Below are 12,497 nucleotides of genomic sequence, written 5' to 3'. Positions count from 1 at the left end.
TGCAAAAAGCTAACTAAAATCAATATAAATTTAAACATTTATTACTCGGGTGAAGGATATTTAAAATAAAAAGGTAAATTCACTTTAGAAAGTCAATATGACCAAGAGATGCCTCAGGTAGTTACATGCACTTACTGCCTTCTCAAATTTGAGATCACAAACAATCTCTCAATTTTTCCTACTCTGCTTTTGTTATGTAGGATCTCAACCTTCCCACTCAATCATTTTGATCATTAAATCTTATTAGTGAGCAACTGTTTAACATCGGAACACTGTTCACAGTAATGAGGTAAGTATCTACAAATCCTCTCTCTCAAGGGTACAGCTATTCAGAGATCATTTTAACCAACCATCTCATCCTGTTCTCATTCTGATGTAAACACTCAATTCACTCACAATTGCCTCCTGAGTGGTACTACAAGCCTCCCTGCATTGGTGACCCTCTAGTTTAGTTGCAACTTATCCTCCTTGTACAAGTCCCACTTACCTTGGGGGATCTGGAATAATATTGTCTTTTTGTTGTCGAAGAGCTCCCCTTGCTCCCCTCACACATATTCTGTATTCTAAACTGCTGACCAGACAGTGGGCTCAAACCCAGGCAATTGGTTTTCTATTAACTTTTTGCTTCAATTTTCATCCCTACTGTAGCTTCAGCTCACATGGACATTCTTGGAACTTATTGATGTCATAACCAACCATCTCTCTTTCAGCAAATTTCATTATGGTCTTGAAGAGGTCATTATTTTCTTTATGTGCAAAGGTTTTTCCCAGAACACACGTCATGAAAGATAGTATCTCTAAGGTTGCCTCTAAACTGCAGTGGTATGCAGGTATTCAATAAACAGGGAACAAACAGAGCACACAAGTAAGATTCGTTTCAGGATGTGTATATGCTCAGCTCATCTTAAGGAACTGCTCAGTGCAACAAGACAACTGCAACCAGATGTTGAGTATAACATTGCCTCTAACAACGCAAGCTTAGATTGTGTACTCAAGTCTCTGAATGGAACTCCAAACCACACCGCTGTGACTCAGAGAAGAGAGAACTACCCACTGAGGCAGAAATAAACACTTTGACTGTTTTGGGGAGGTGGAAGGTAGGAGTGTTTGCAAATTAGGCATTCCAAAATGGAAAATAAAGATGGCCATCTCGTGTATATCTAAATATCAATGTGAAAGGTGTGGGAGCAGTTTGCAAAGAGTTCTCATTTCTATTACTGGAATAGAAACTGGGTGTGTAGGTTTGTAATGTGAATTGCTCTATAGGAGCCTCAGTCAAGGGCAAATTTTAGCCATTCTGTTAGAACAGAACCTGTGGGTTTGGTTTGGTTTGGTTCCAGTGACTCGCATAATATGCTCTGGTGTGACACCCTGTGGTTTACTTTTTAACGAAGTCACTTTGAAGGATTTTGATTGATTAAAGTTTCTGTGAGTATCCCTCAACAACAGTTTGGACTTCAGCACCTAGTTCATATCCCACCTAGTTAGAAAAAAGTTCCAACTGTGCAGTATAAAGAGAAATTTTTGCCTTTAGGGGAAAACCAATGATGGAGAAAGGAACAATATGTTAATAGAAGCAAGATGAAGAATGGTGGGAGGAGACTTAGACCATGAGATGGAGGAGCAGAAGTAGTCCATTTGGCCTGTCAAGTCTGCATTACCATTCAATTAGATCATGGCTGATTTGGTAATCCTCAACTCTACTATACTTCCTATTTTAACTCTTGATTCCCTTACTAAATAAACATCTATCCATCTCAGCCTTGGATATACTTAATGACGCAGGCTCGACAGCCCTCTGTGGTAAGGAATTCCACAGATTCACTACCTTCAGAGGACATTCCTGCTCATCTCTGTCTTAAAAGGGCTATCCCTAACTTGTGAGATGATGCCTTCTTCTGAGATTTTCCAACAAAGGGAAACTACATGCCCACAGCCATTCTGTCAAGTTCCCTTAGAATTTTGAATGTTGCAATAAGTTTGCTGCTCATTCTTCTAACCTCCAACCTACACAAACTCTCCCCATATGACAATCCATCCATACATGGTATTAACCTGGTAAAACTTCTCCAGACCTCCTCTAATGCCAGGATATTTTTAAGACTATAAGACACAGGAGCAGAAATTAGGCTATTCAGCCCATCGAGTCTACTCTGCCATTCAATCATGCCTGATAAGTCCTCAACCCCATTCTCCCCATAACCCTTGATCCTCTTTGATAAGGGGCCCAAAACCGTTCAGTTTTCCAATTGTGGTCTGACTTCTGGCTTTGTATAATTTTATACACCTTCCTATTTTTTAAACTTTATTTCCTTTGAAACAAAGACCAACAGCCCTTTTGTCTTTCTCATGATCTGCTGAACTTGGATGCTAGCTTTTTGTAACTCATGCACAAGGACTCCCCAGTCCTCTGTGCTGCAGCTTTCTGTAGTTCTTCCCCATTTCAATAATATTCATCTCTTTTATTCTTCTTGCTAAAGTACATAAGCTCATATTTTCCCACTTTATATTCCATCTTCCTTAACTTGTCTATATCCCTCTGTAGACTTCTTATGTCATCCTTACTGTTGCCTTCTGACCTATTTTTGTATTATCCACAAATATGGCATTAGTACATTCATCTCTAACATCCAAGTCATAGAGTTACAGATGTGTACAGCATGGAAAGAGACCCTTTGGTCCAACTCGTCCAAGCCGGCCACATTTCCTAAATTAATCTAGTCCAGCATTCGGCTTATATCCCTAAACTCTTCTTATTCATATACACATCCAGATGCCTTTTAAATGTTGTAATTTTACCAGCCTCCACCACTTCCTCTGGAAGCTCATTCCATACACCCACCACTCTCTGCATAAAAAAGGTCCTTTTTGTCCCTTTTAACTTTTTCCACTCTCATCTTAAAACTATACCCTCTGGTTTTGGTCTGCCCTACCCTGGGGAAAAGACTTTGGCTATTCACCCTATCTTTGCCCCTCATGATTTTGTAAGCTTCTATAAGGTCAACCTTCAGCCCCCAAAGCTCTAGACGAAAACAACCCCAGACTATTCAGCCTCTTTCCCAGATTATTCAAACCCTCCAACCCTGGCAACATCCTTGTAAATCTTTTCTGAACCCTTTCAAATTTCAGGGATACCAGAACTGAAAGTATCCTAACCAATGTCTTATACAGCTGCAACATAACCTCCCAATTCCTATACTCAATGCACTGACCAATAAAGGAAAGCATACCAAACACCGCTTTCACAGTCCTATCTACCTTTGACTCCACTTTCACCGAACTATGAACTTGCACTCCAAGGTCTCTTTGTTCAGCAAAATGCCACAGGTACCATGAAGTGTGTAAGTCCTGCCTTAATTTGCCTTTCCAAAATGCAGTATCTCACATTTATCTAAATTAAACTCCATCTGCTACTCCTTTGCCCATTGACCCATTTGATCAACACCCTGTTGTACTTTGAGATAACCTTCTTTGCTGTCCACTACACCAATTTTGGTGTCATCTGCAAACTTACTTATCATACCACCTCTGTTCACATACAAATCATTCATATAAATGACAAAAAGCAGTGGACCCAGCATCAATTCTTGTGGCACACCGCTGGTTACAGATATCCAGTCTGAAAAACAATCCTCCACTATCTTCAAGCCAGTTCTGTATCCAAATGGCCACTTCTCACTGTATTCCATGTAATCTAACCTTGCTAACTAGCCCACCATGAGGAACCTTGTTGAAAGCCTTACTAAAGTCCATATAGATCACGACCACCGCTCTGCCCTCATCAAAAAACTCAAGTTAGTGAGCCACCATTTCCCAGCCACAAAGCCATGTTCTCTATCTGTAATCAATCCTTGCCTTTCCAAATACATGACCTCTATTGAGAACAATTGTAGCTCCAGCACTGATCCCTGTGGGTGTCCACAAGTCACAGTCTGCCAGTCTGATAATGCTCCCTTTTTGTCAGGTCTGTCTCATATTAGTTAGTAATACTATTAGTTAGTAATATATGAGCATCAGCATAGAACAGATGGTCTGTTTCCGTTTTGAAATGTTGCACTCTAACAAAGTAACTGGTACAGACTGCAGGGAAACCACAGCTCTGGTCTAAGCCCTCAGTGAAGCAATAATTTGCAGCGACGGTCACTTTTCGGTACAGGACTCCATGACCTTCATAAGAAATACAGGAACAATTACAGCTCAAGGAGTCCAAGAAGTGTGTGCGAACTACATTCTCAACTTTGCTGCCTCGATTGGATTGCAACCTGTAACTCACCCATTCGAATACACTATATTGTTCTTCTAAACTCTTAACTACATTCCAGTTTGTAACTTATTCCTGAATATCCATTATTTATCTATAAATTCCTTGAGATCCTCTATTAATGGTTGGCATGCAGCACATGGTTGCAGTGTAACCCTTTAGTGAACAGTGCCCCTTTCCAAACACCCTGCATCAGGCTAATATTTATTGAAGCAGCTGCTAAGAGATGAGAGTTGTTCTTCTCAAAATAACAGACCTGTCACTGGAAATCAAATCAAATAACAGATAGTGTGACATGGCACTTCTCAATCCCGCTACCTTCACTTTAAAAAGTGCGTAGAGAGCACTTATACTCTGCTCTAACTTGATCAATTGTAAGAAGAATCACTGGAGAAAAAGGGAGAAGAAAGCGAGAGAGTTTATTTGGTGAGAGATGAGTATTAATTCAAGTTTTGTATTTTCTCTCCTCCTCCTCCTGCAAGTGACATATCAGTCATGTAGCAGGATATGGTAATTGACTGATTTAATTCACACAGGTGTACAGAGTCTAGGATGCGAGCTGTGGAACTCCCTCCATAAACCTTTCTGTCTCTTTATCTCATTTTCCTCTAAGGCACTGCTTAAAACCTAACAATAACATCTTATGTGGTTCAGTGTCATCATTTGGTGATGCTCCTGTGAAGTGCCTTGCAATTAAGTAAAAGGTGCTATATAAATACAAATATTTGTTCTTGTTGAATGTAACTTCAAATTCCAACATTGCAGCTTCAGAATTTGACTTTGAAAATCTACAACTGATGTCCTTTAGGAATGGAAACATGTGATCTGGCCTACATGTCAGTCATGTTGTACACCAACATGGTTGACTCTTTAGATTACTTACAGTGTGGAAACAGGCCCTTGGGCCCAACAAGTCCACACCGACCATCCAAAGAGCAACCCACCCAGACCCATTCCCTCTACATTTACCCCTTCACCTAACACTACAGGCAATTTAGCATAGCCAATTCACCTAACCTGCATGATTTGTTTTGGAGAAACCCACGCAGACACGGGGAGAATGTGCAAACTCCACACAGACAGTTGCCTGAGGCGGGAGTTGAACCCAGGTCTCTGGTGTTGTGAGGCAGCAGTGCTAGCCACTGTGCCACCGTGCCGCCCATAAATTACCTCTGAAGTGTCTAAGTTATTTCAAAAGAGCTACAAGGAAGATATTGCATTTCTGTACCACCTTTCATGACATTAGGACATCCTAAAGGGATTTGCAACCATTGGATGACTCTTAAAGTCTAATCACTGTTAAAGGAAAGAAAAACGTATTTGGACTGAAACAATTTAGTTAGAAAGCTCACCACTTTCTCAAGACATTTAGGAATGGCAATAAACTTTAGGTTTGTCAGTGATGCCCATATTGAGAATACATTTTTAAACAGGGCTTGAAGCACTTGTAACCTTGTGCCTTTTCTGATCAGACAGGGTTACTGCTGACACTACTATCTCTGCCTTTGGACAATCAGTCGAGGACTGAGTGTTATCTGCTCCATTTGTGTAGTCCATATGTTGATATTTAGTTTCAATGGTCATCATGGCAACAAAGCCAACCACTTACTGATTTCACTATCAGCTTGCACTTACAGAGCATACTTCACAAGAGGCAATTTTAACATTTTGGTACATGAACTATTAGGACAGGTGACCAAGTGCTTCAGCAAAAAGGAGGAGCAAGAGATGGAGAGCAGAAATGTTTGGGGAGGGAACCATAGAGCTTAGAACCTCATTTAAAACATAGATAATGTTGATTTTAATGTGCTATGATAGAGACACAGTAAACTGGGAAAATCAACAAGATCAGTGAGATTATTCAGAAAAAGAACCAATATAATACGATCAAGTTCATATGCCAAAGGAGTAAGAGCTCTATTTACCAAATTAATGTTACAGATGACAAAAGAAGGAGCACCACAATGTAAAAAGTAAAAGATAAAGCATACTAAAATGCTGTAAAGAGCACACAGCCTGGTAAATGGCAAAGGTGCAATGTAGTAAAGGCTGGTAAAGCCAATAGTAAGAGTTACAAAAAGGATGCATGTAAAGAAACTTACAAAATGTCAAAATCACAAAGGCTTTTTTTTCCACTATATCAGGGAAAAGAGGGTGGTCCAGAACAATGTGAGCCATTTGTTAACTGATAATTCTGACACTTTCACTGAAATAAGGAAATGGAGCACATGCTGAATAACTAAGATGAGTATTCACGTAGAGAAAGTGGTCAGTCTGCTGAAAAACCAGGGAAACCAATAATGAAACAGGACAGGGTCTTAGCAAAATTAACATAACTAAATAAACATAGATGTGTCAGACCAAAGGGCCTTTTTCTGTGCTGTAGATCCTTCTGACTCTATAAAAGAATGACAGTAATGAAGAAAAGAATGATAGCAAAGAATAACAAATCCCCAAGAAGAGATGATTTCTGTTCCAGGCTTTAAAATGTGAGAATACTAGAGTGATAGAGTTAGGGAATTTGAAAACTACTCTTGATTTGGGAACTGTTCCTTTAGGTTAGAAAATATAACATTTTATTCCACTGTTTAAGAAAGTTGAAAAATCACACAACACCAGGGTTATAGTCCAACAGGTTTAATTGGAAGCACTAGCTTTCGGAGCGCTAGTCCTTCATTAGGTGGACAACCACCTGATGAAGGAGCAGTGCTCTGAAAGCTAGTGCTTCCAATTAAACCTGTTGGACTATAACCTGGTGTTGTGTGATTTTTAACTTTGTACACCCCAGTCCAACACCAGCATCTGCAAATCTTAAGAAAGGTGAGAAAGGGAAACTGGGGAATTATAGATGAATCAGTTAACATCTATTACCAGGAAATTACTAAAGTCTGTCATTAAAAATAGGGTAACTGAACAAATTGAAAAGTTTTTAGACAAACCAGGATGGATTTGTGCAGGAAAGGTAATGCTCAGCAGCCCTGATTGAAAAATGTTTTGAAGAGATGCCCAAAGAAGTGGATAGGTGAATGTCTGTAGATGTTACTTATATGGACTGTCTCTCATAAGGTCAGGTCCTGAAATTGAACACAAATTATTGACCTGCTCAGGAAATTGGCCAATCAGCTAATTTGCCATAAATGGGCAGGTAGTGTCATTGGCAGGATGATGAGTGGTGATCCACAAGGAACTGTTTTGAGATCATGACTTTAATGACAAAAATTTTGTTTTTCTTTATGGGATGTGTGTGTAACTAATAAGGCTAGTTTTGTTGACCATCCCTGATTGCCCTTCAGTTTAGTGACTTTGCTCAGTCACTTCAGAGGACTGTTATGATCCAATTTCATTGCTATGGACCTGGAAACACAGAAAATAGTTGCAGCTATAGGCCATTTGATTCTTTGAGGGGACCCTGCCATTATAATGATCACGGCAGATCATCTGTTTCAACATTACAATCATACTATATCCATAACCCTTGACACCTTTAGCATCTAGAGTGCTAACTCTTTCTTTCTTATTTTTATATATTATATATATACATTCAGTGGTACAGGGAGTTATTCAAGAAGGGGAGAAAAGAGAAATGTAGTTGTAATTGGGGATAGAATGGTCAGGGGAATAGACACTGTCCTCTGTGGGCAAGATCAAAAGTCACAAAGGCTGTGTTGCCTGCCTGGTACTCAGGTTCAGGATATCTCATCTAGGCCGCAGAGGAACTTGAAGTGGGAGCGGGACGATCCATTTGTTGTGATCCACATAGGTAACGAGAAAATATGTAGAAAGAGGTTCTGCAGAGGGAATACAAGCAGCCAGGGGCTAAATAAAAAATATTGGAACCAAAAAGGTGGTAATTGCTGGATAACTACCTAAGCCACAAGGTAATTGGCACAGCGTCAACAATATTAAAGAGGTAAACATGTGGCTGAAAGATTGATGTGGAAGAATTGGGTTTGAATCATGGGACATTGGCACCAGTACTGGGAAAGGAGGGAGCTGTCCCAATGGAACAGGCTCTACTTGAATCATGCTGGGACTAGAGCACTAGAAATCACATAACTAGGGCTGTCAATAGTGCTTTAAACTAAATATTGGGGATTGGGGGTCAGTTTTCTAATTGAGAAGCAGTGTTCAAAAAATACAAGAGCAGCCAGTGAATTTGCCCTCAAAAATTCAATCTACCTCAGGAGTGATTAAAGTTTTCATTACATTAACATCCCATATTAGGGAAGGAGATCAATACTGCCAGACTACTCCAGTGCACTTGCTTCTGAATTAAAAGGTCAGAGGTTCAAGATCCTTTCACAAGGCATCAGATGATCACCAGCACATGATCTCATGAGTGAGCCACACACTGCTGGACTTGCTGTTTTTCAGTTGACATGGTAAACCTAAAGGTGCAGCTGACCAGCCTGCCTTGTCTGTGGATGTGAAAGATTTCTCAGCACAGCCTGAAAGAAGAGCAAAGGGTGTCCTTTCTGACGCTGGTTAGTGATAATCTCAGCCATTCTGAATGTAAAACAAAACTTGTCATTATCACATTACTGTTGCAGACTGACTGATGCCTTTCCTAATTTATGAAAGTAACTACGTAAAAACAACACTTAAGTCCAGGATGTTCTGAAGGTTGTAAGGAGGTGCAGGAAATTGGACCTTTTCAGTCCAGACTTGCATTGCAGGGCTGACCACAGCAGATCAGCTCCACTTCCTCGCTTTCTGCTGTTCTGTATCAATGGGTGAACAGCATGTCAACACTTGATCTTACCTCATGTCAATACTTGCATTTCCAGCAGATGTCACCGCGTATCCTGTCCTGTATCAGTGAGCGGGTTTAAACCTAGGAATCGGAACTCCAGTGAGTCTTTGCTTTTTTTAAAAACCCAGCGATGTCATTGAAAATTATAATCTCGGGCCTCAAATTGCCTACCGGGTCTCAATTTGAACATATACTCCCGTCGACAAACCTTGGGACTGAAGCACTGTTCAACTTGAGGGTGGGGAAAAACTTGAGGCCCGAAAACTGTTCACAAAATACAGCCGCGATGTAGCTGAAACCGCGCAGATCAATGCCGCTGCACCCATGCTGGCATTTTAATGAAGGACATTGACAAAAGTACCTTCGTTTTAACGTAATTCCTTCGTCAATTTCTGCTTATTCTATCAGAATTAGTGGCTGAAATGAACACACAACTCTACTCGACAGCACCACTCAGTGGTGTAGCCATCTCGACTCAGAAAAGCTCAAGCATCCCACTGAAATACTGACTGCAGGTAGTTTAGAGAACCCCTACAGTGTGGAGACAGGCCATTTGGTCCCAACAAATCCACACCGACCCTCCGACGAGTAACCCACCCAGACCCATTCCCCTACCCTATTTATTACTCTACATTTACCCGTTAGTAATGCACCCCTACACATTGATGAATTTAATTTATTGTCACCGTGTGCTGAGGTACAGCAAAAAGTTTTGTCTTGCTACCAATACAGGCAGGTCACATTGTTAAGTAGCAGATATAAGTAAATAATAGGTAAACAGCGGCAAAATTTTACTCTAGTGATGGAGAGGGATAAGTGTGCACTGCAGAGCAAGAGTTATGGCTGGGGGCAGGGAAATTATGATGCGGTGAGGCATGACTTAGGATGCATGGCTTGGAAAAGTAGGCTTCAAGGCAAGGGCGTAATTGATATGTGGAGCTTGTTCAAGGAGCAACTATTGAGTGTCCTTGATAAGTATGTACCTGTCAGGCAGGGAGGAAAGGGTCGTGTGAGAGAGCCGTGGTTTAATAAGGAATTGGAATCCCTTGTTAAATGGAAGAGGGCGGCCTATGTAAAGATGAGGCGTGAAGGTTCAATTGGGGCGATTGAGAGTTATAAGGTAACCAGGAAGGACCTGAAGAGAGAGCTAAGAGCAGCAAGGAGGGGACATGAAAGGTCCTTAGTTGGTAGGATTAGGGAAAACCCTAAGGCTTTCTATAGGTATGTCAGGAATAAAAGAATGACTAGGGTAGGAATAGGTCCAGTCAAGGATAGTAGTGGGAAGTTGCGTGTGGAGGCTGAAGAGATTGGGAAGACACTGAATGAATACTTTTCATCAGTATTCACTCAGGAACAGGACATTGTTGCCGATGTGAATACTGAGTCACAATTAAGTAGAATGCATGGCTTTGAGGTATGTAGGGAAGAGGTGTTGGAAATTCTGGAAAGGGTGAAAATAGATAAGTCCCCTGGGCCTGATGGCATTTATCCTAGGATTCTCTGGGAAGCAAAGGAGGAGATTGCAGAACCATTGGCCTTGATTTTTATGTCCTCGTTGTCTACAGGAGTAGTGCCAGAAGACTGGAGGCTAGCAAATGTGGTTCCCTTGTTCAAGAAGGGGAGTAGGGATAACCCTAGTAACTATAGGCCGGTGAGTCTCACTTCTGTTGTGGGCAAAGTCTTCGAGAGAATTGTAAGGGATAGGATTTATGAACATCTGGATAGGAATAATGTGATCAAGGATAGTCAGCATGGTTTTGTGAAGGGCAGGTCGTGCCTCACAAACCTTATTGAATTCGTTGAGAAGGTGACTAAGGAAGTGGACGAGGAGAAAGCGGTAGATGTGGTGTATATGGATTTTAGTAAGGCGTTTGATAAGGTTCCCATGGTAGGCTACTTCAAAAAATACGGAAGTATGGCATTGAGGGTGAGTTGGAGGTTTGGATTAGGAATTGGCTGGCTGGAAGAAGACAGAGGGTAGTAGTTGATGGTAAAGGTTCATCTTGGAGTGCCGTGACTAGCGGTGTTCCGCAAGGATCTGTTTTGGGACCATTGCTGTTTGTCATTTTTATAAATGACCTGGAGGAGGGGCTAGAAGGTTGGGTGAGCAAGTTTGCGGATGATACGAAAGTCGGAGGAGTTGTTGACAGTGAGGAAGGATGTGGCAGGTTACAGCGAGATATAGATAAGCTGCAGAACTGGGCAGAAAGGTGGCAAATGGAGTTCAATGTAGCTAAGTGTGAGGTGATTCACTTTGGTAAGAGTAACAAAAAGATGGGGTACTGGGCTAATGGTCGGATACTTGGTAGTGTGGATGAGCAGAGGGATCTTGGTGTCCATGTACACAGATCTTTGAAAGTTGCCACCCAGGTAAATAGTGCGGTGAAGAAGGCATATGGCGTACTGGCTTTTATTGGTAGAGGAATTGAGTTCCGGAGTCCTGAGGTCATGTTGCAGTTGTATAAGACTCTGGTGCAGCCGCATCTGGAGTATTGTGTGCAGTTTTGGTCGCCATACTACAGGGAGGATGTGGAGGCACTGGAACGGGTGCAGAGGAGGTTTACCAGGATGTTGCCTGGTATGGTAGGAAGATCGTATGAGGAAAGGCTGAGGCATTTGGGGTTGTTTTCATTGGAGAAAAGAAGGTTTAGGGGTGACTTGATAGAGGTGTACAAGATGATTAGGGGTTTAGATAGGGTTGACCGTGAGAACCTTTTTCCACGTATGGAGTCAGCTATTACGAGGGGGCATAGCTTTAAATTAAGGGGTGGTAGGTATAGGACAGATGTTAGGGGTAGGTTCTTTACTCAGCGAGTCATGAGTTCATGGAATGCCCTGCCAGTAGCAGTGGTGGACACTCGCTCTTTATGGGCATTTAAACGGGCATTGGATAGGCATATGGAGGATAGTGGGCTAGTGTAGGTTAGGTGGGCTTGGATCGGCGCAACATCGAGGGCCAAAGGGCCTGTACTGCGCTGTATTCTTCTATGTTCTATGTTCTATAAAAATAAAAACACAGGTACAGGCAATTGTTAAGAGTTTGTGAGTCCATTCAGTATTCTAAGAACAGCAGGGTAGAAAGTGTTATAAAACCGGCTGGTGCATGTGTTCAGGCTTCTGTACTTTCTCCCCAATGCTAGAGGTTGTAGAAATCCCTGAACACTGTGGGGCAATTTTAGCATAGCCAATCCACCTAGAATGCACATCTTTGGAGTGTGAGAAGAAACCCACGCAGACACTGGGAGAACACACAGTCACCCAAGGGTGGACTCGAACTCAGGTCCCTGGCACTATGAGGCATGAAGCCACCATGCCACCCATAGTCCTTAGAATATAGAACTGTACAGCACAGGAACAGGCCCTTCGGCCCAGGATGTTGTGCTGAACATGACGCCAAATTTAACTAATCCTGCCCTTGGTCCGTATCCCTCCTTTCCGTGTGTGTTCATGTGGTTATCTAAAAGTCCCTTGAACACCCCTATC

The 12,497-nt window shown here is 41.7% G+C and overlaps 2 protein-coding genes across 4 annotated transcripts in view; one reads left to right on the top strand and one right to left on the bottom strand.

Moving 5' to 3' along the window:
• The window catches only part of mettl4 (methyltransferase 4, N6-adenosine), a 52,146-nt gene extending 42,749 nt beyond the window's left edge, over positions 1-9,397 (bottom strand). The window contains exons 1-2 of the mRNA XM_043711832.2: positions 9,376-9,397; positions 9,024-9,095 (exon numbers count right to left, since the gene is read on the bottom strand). The gene's annotated coding sequence lies outside the window, so the exon portion shown is untranslated. The remainder of the gene's footprint in view (positions 1-9,023; positions 9,096-9,375) is intronic.
• LOC122560765 (lysosomal alpha-glucosidase) overlaps positions 8,622-12,497 on the top strand; it is a 91,095-nt gene continuing 87,219 nt past the window's right edge. For 2 of the 3 annotated variants that reach the window (XM_043711829.2, XM_087997726.1), the window contains exon 1: positions 8,622-8,745. The gene's annotated coding sequence lies outside the window, so the exon portion shown is untranslated. Of the gene's footprint in view, positions 8,746-8,977; positions 9,114-12,497 lie in introns of those variants that run through there. The other variant, XM_043711830.2, reaches the window with a different exon arrangement.

This window comes from Chiloscyllium plagiosum, unplaced genomic scaffold (assembly GCF_037043375.1).
Source record: "Chiloscyllium plagiosum isolate Xiang-an unplaced genomic scaffold, Cpla_swu_hap1 HiC_scaffold_20, whole genome shotgun sequence".
Lineage (NCBI taxonomy): Eukaryota > Metazoa > Chordata > Chondrichthyes > Orectolobiformes > Hemiscylliidae > Chiloscyllium > Chiloscyllium plagiosum.
Note: the sequence above shows the minus strand (reverse complement) of the source record. Positions and strands in the feature narration are given on the sequence as shown.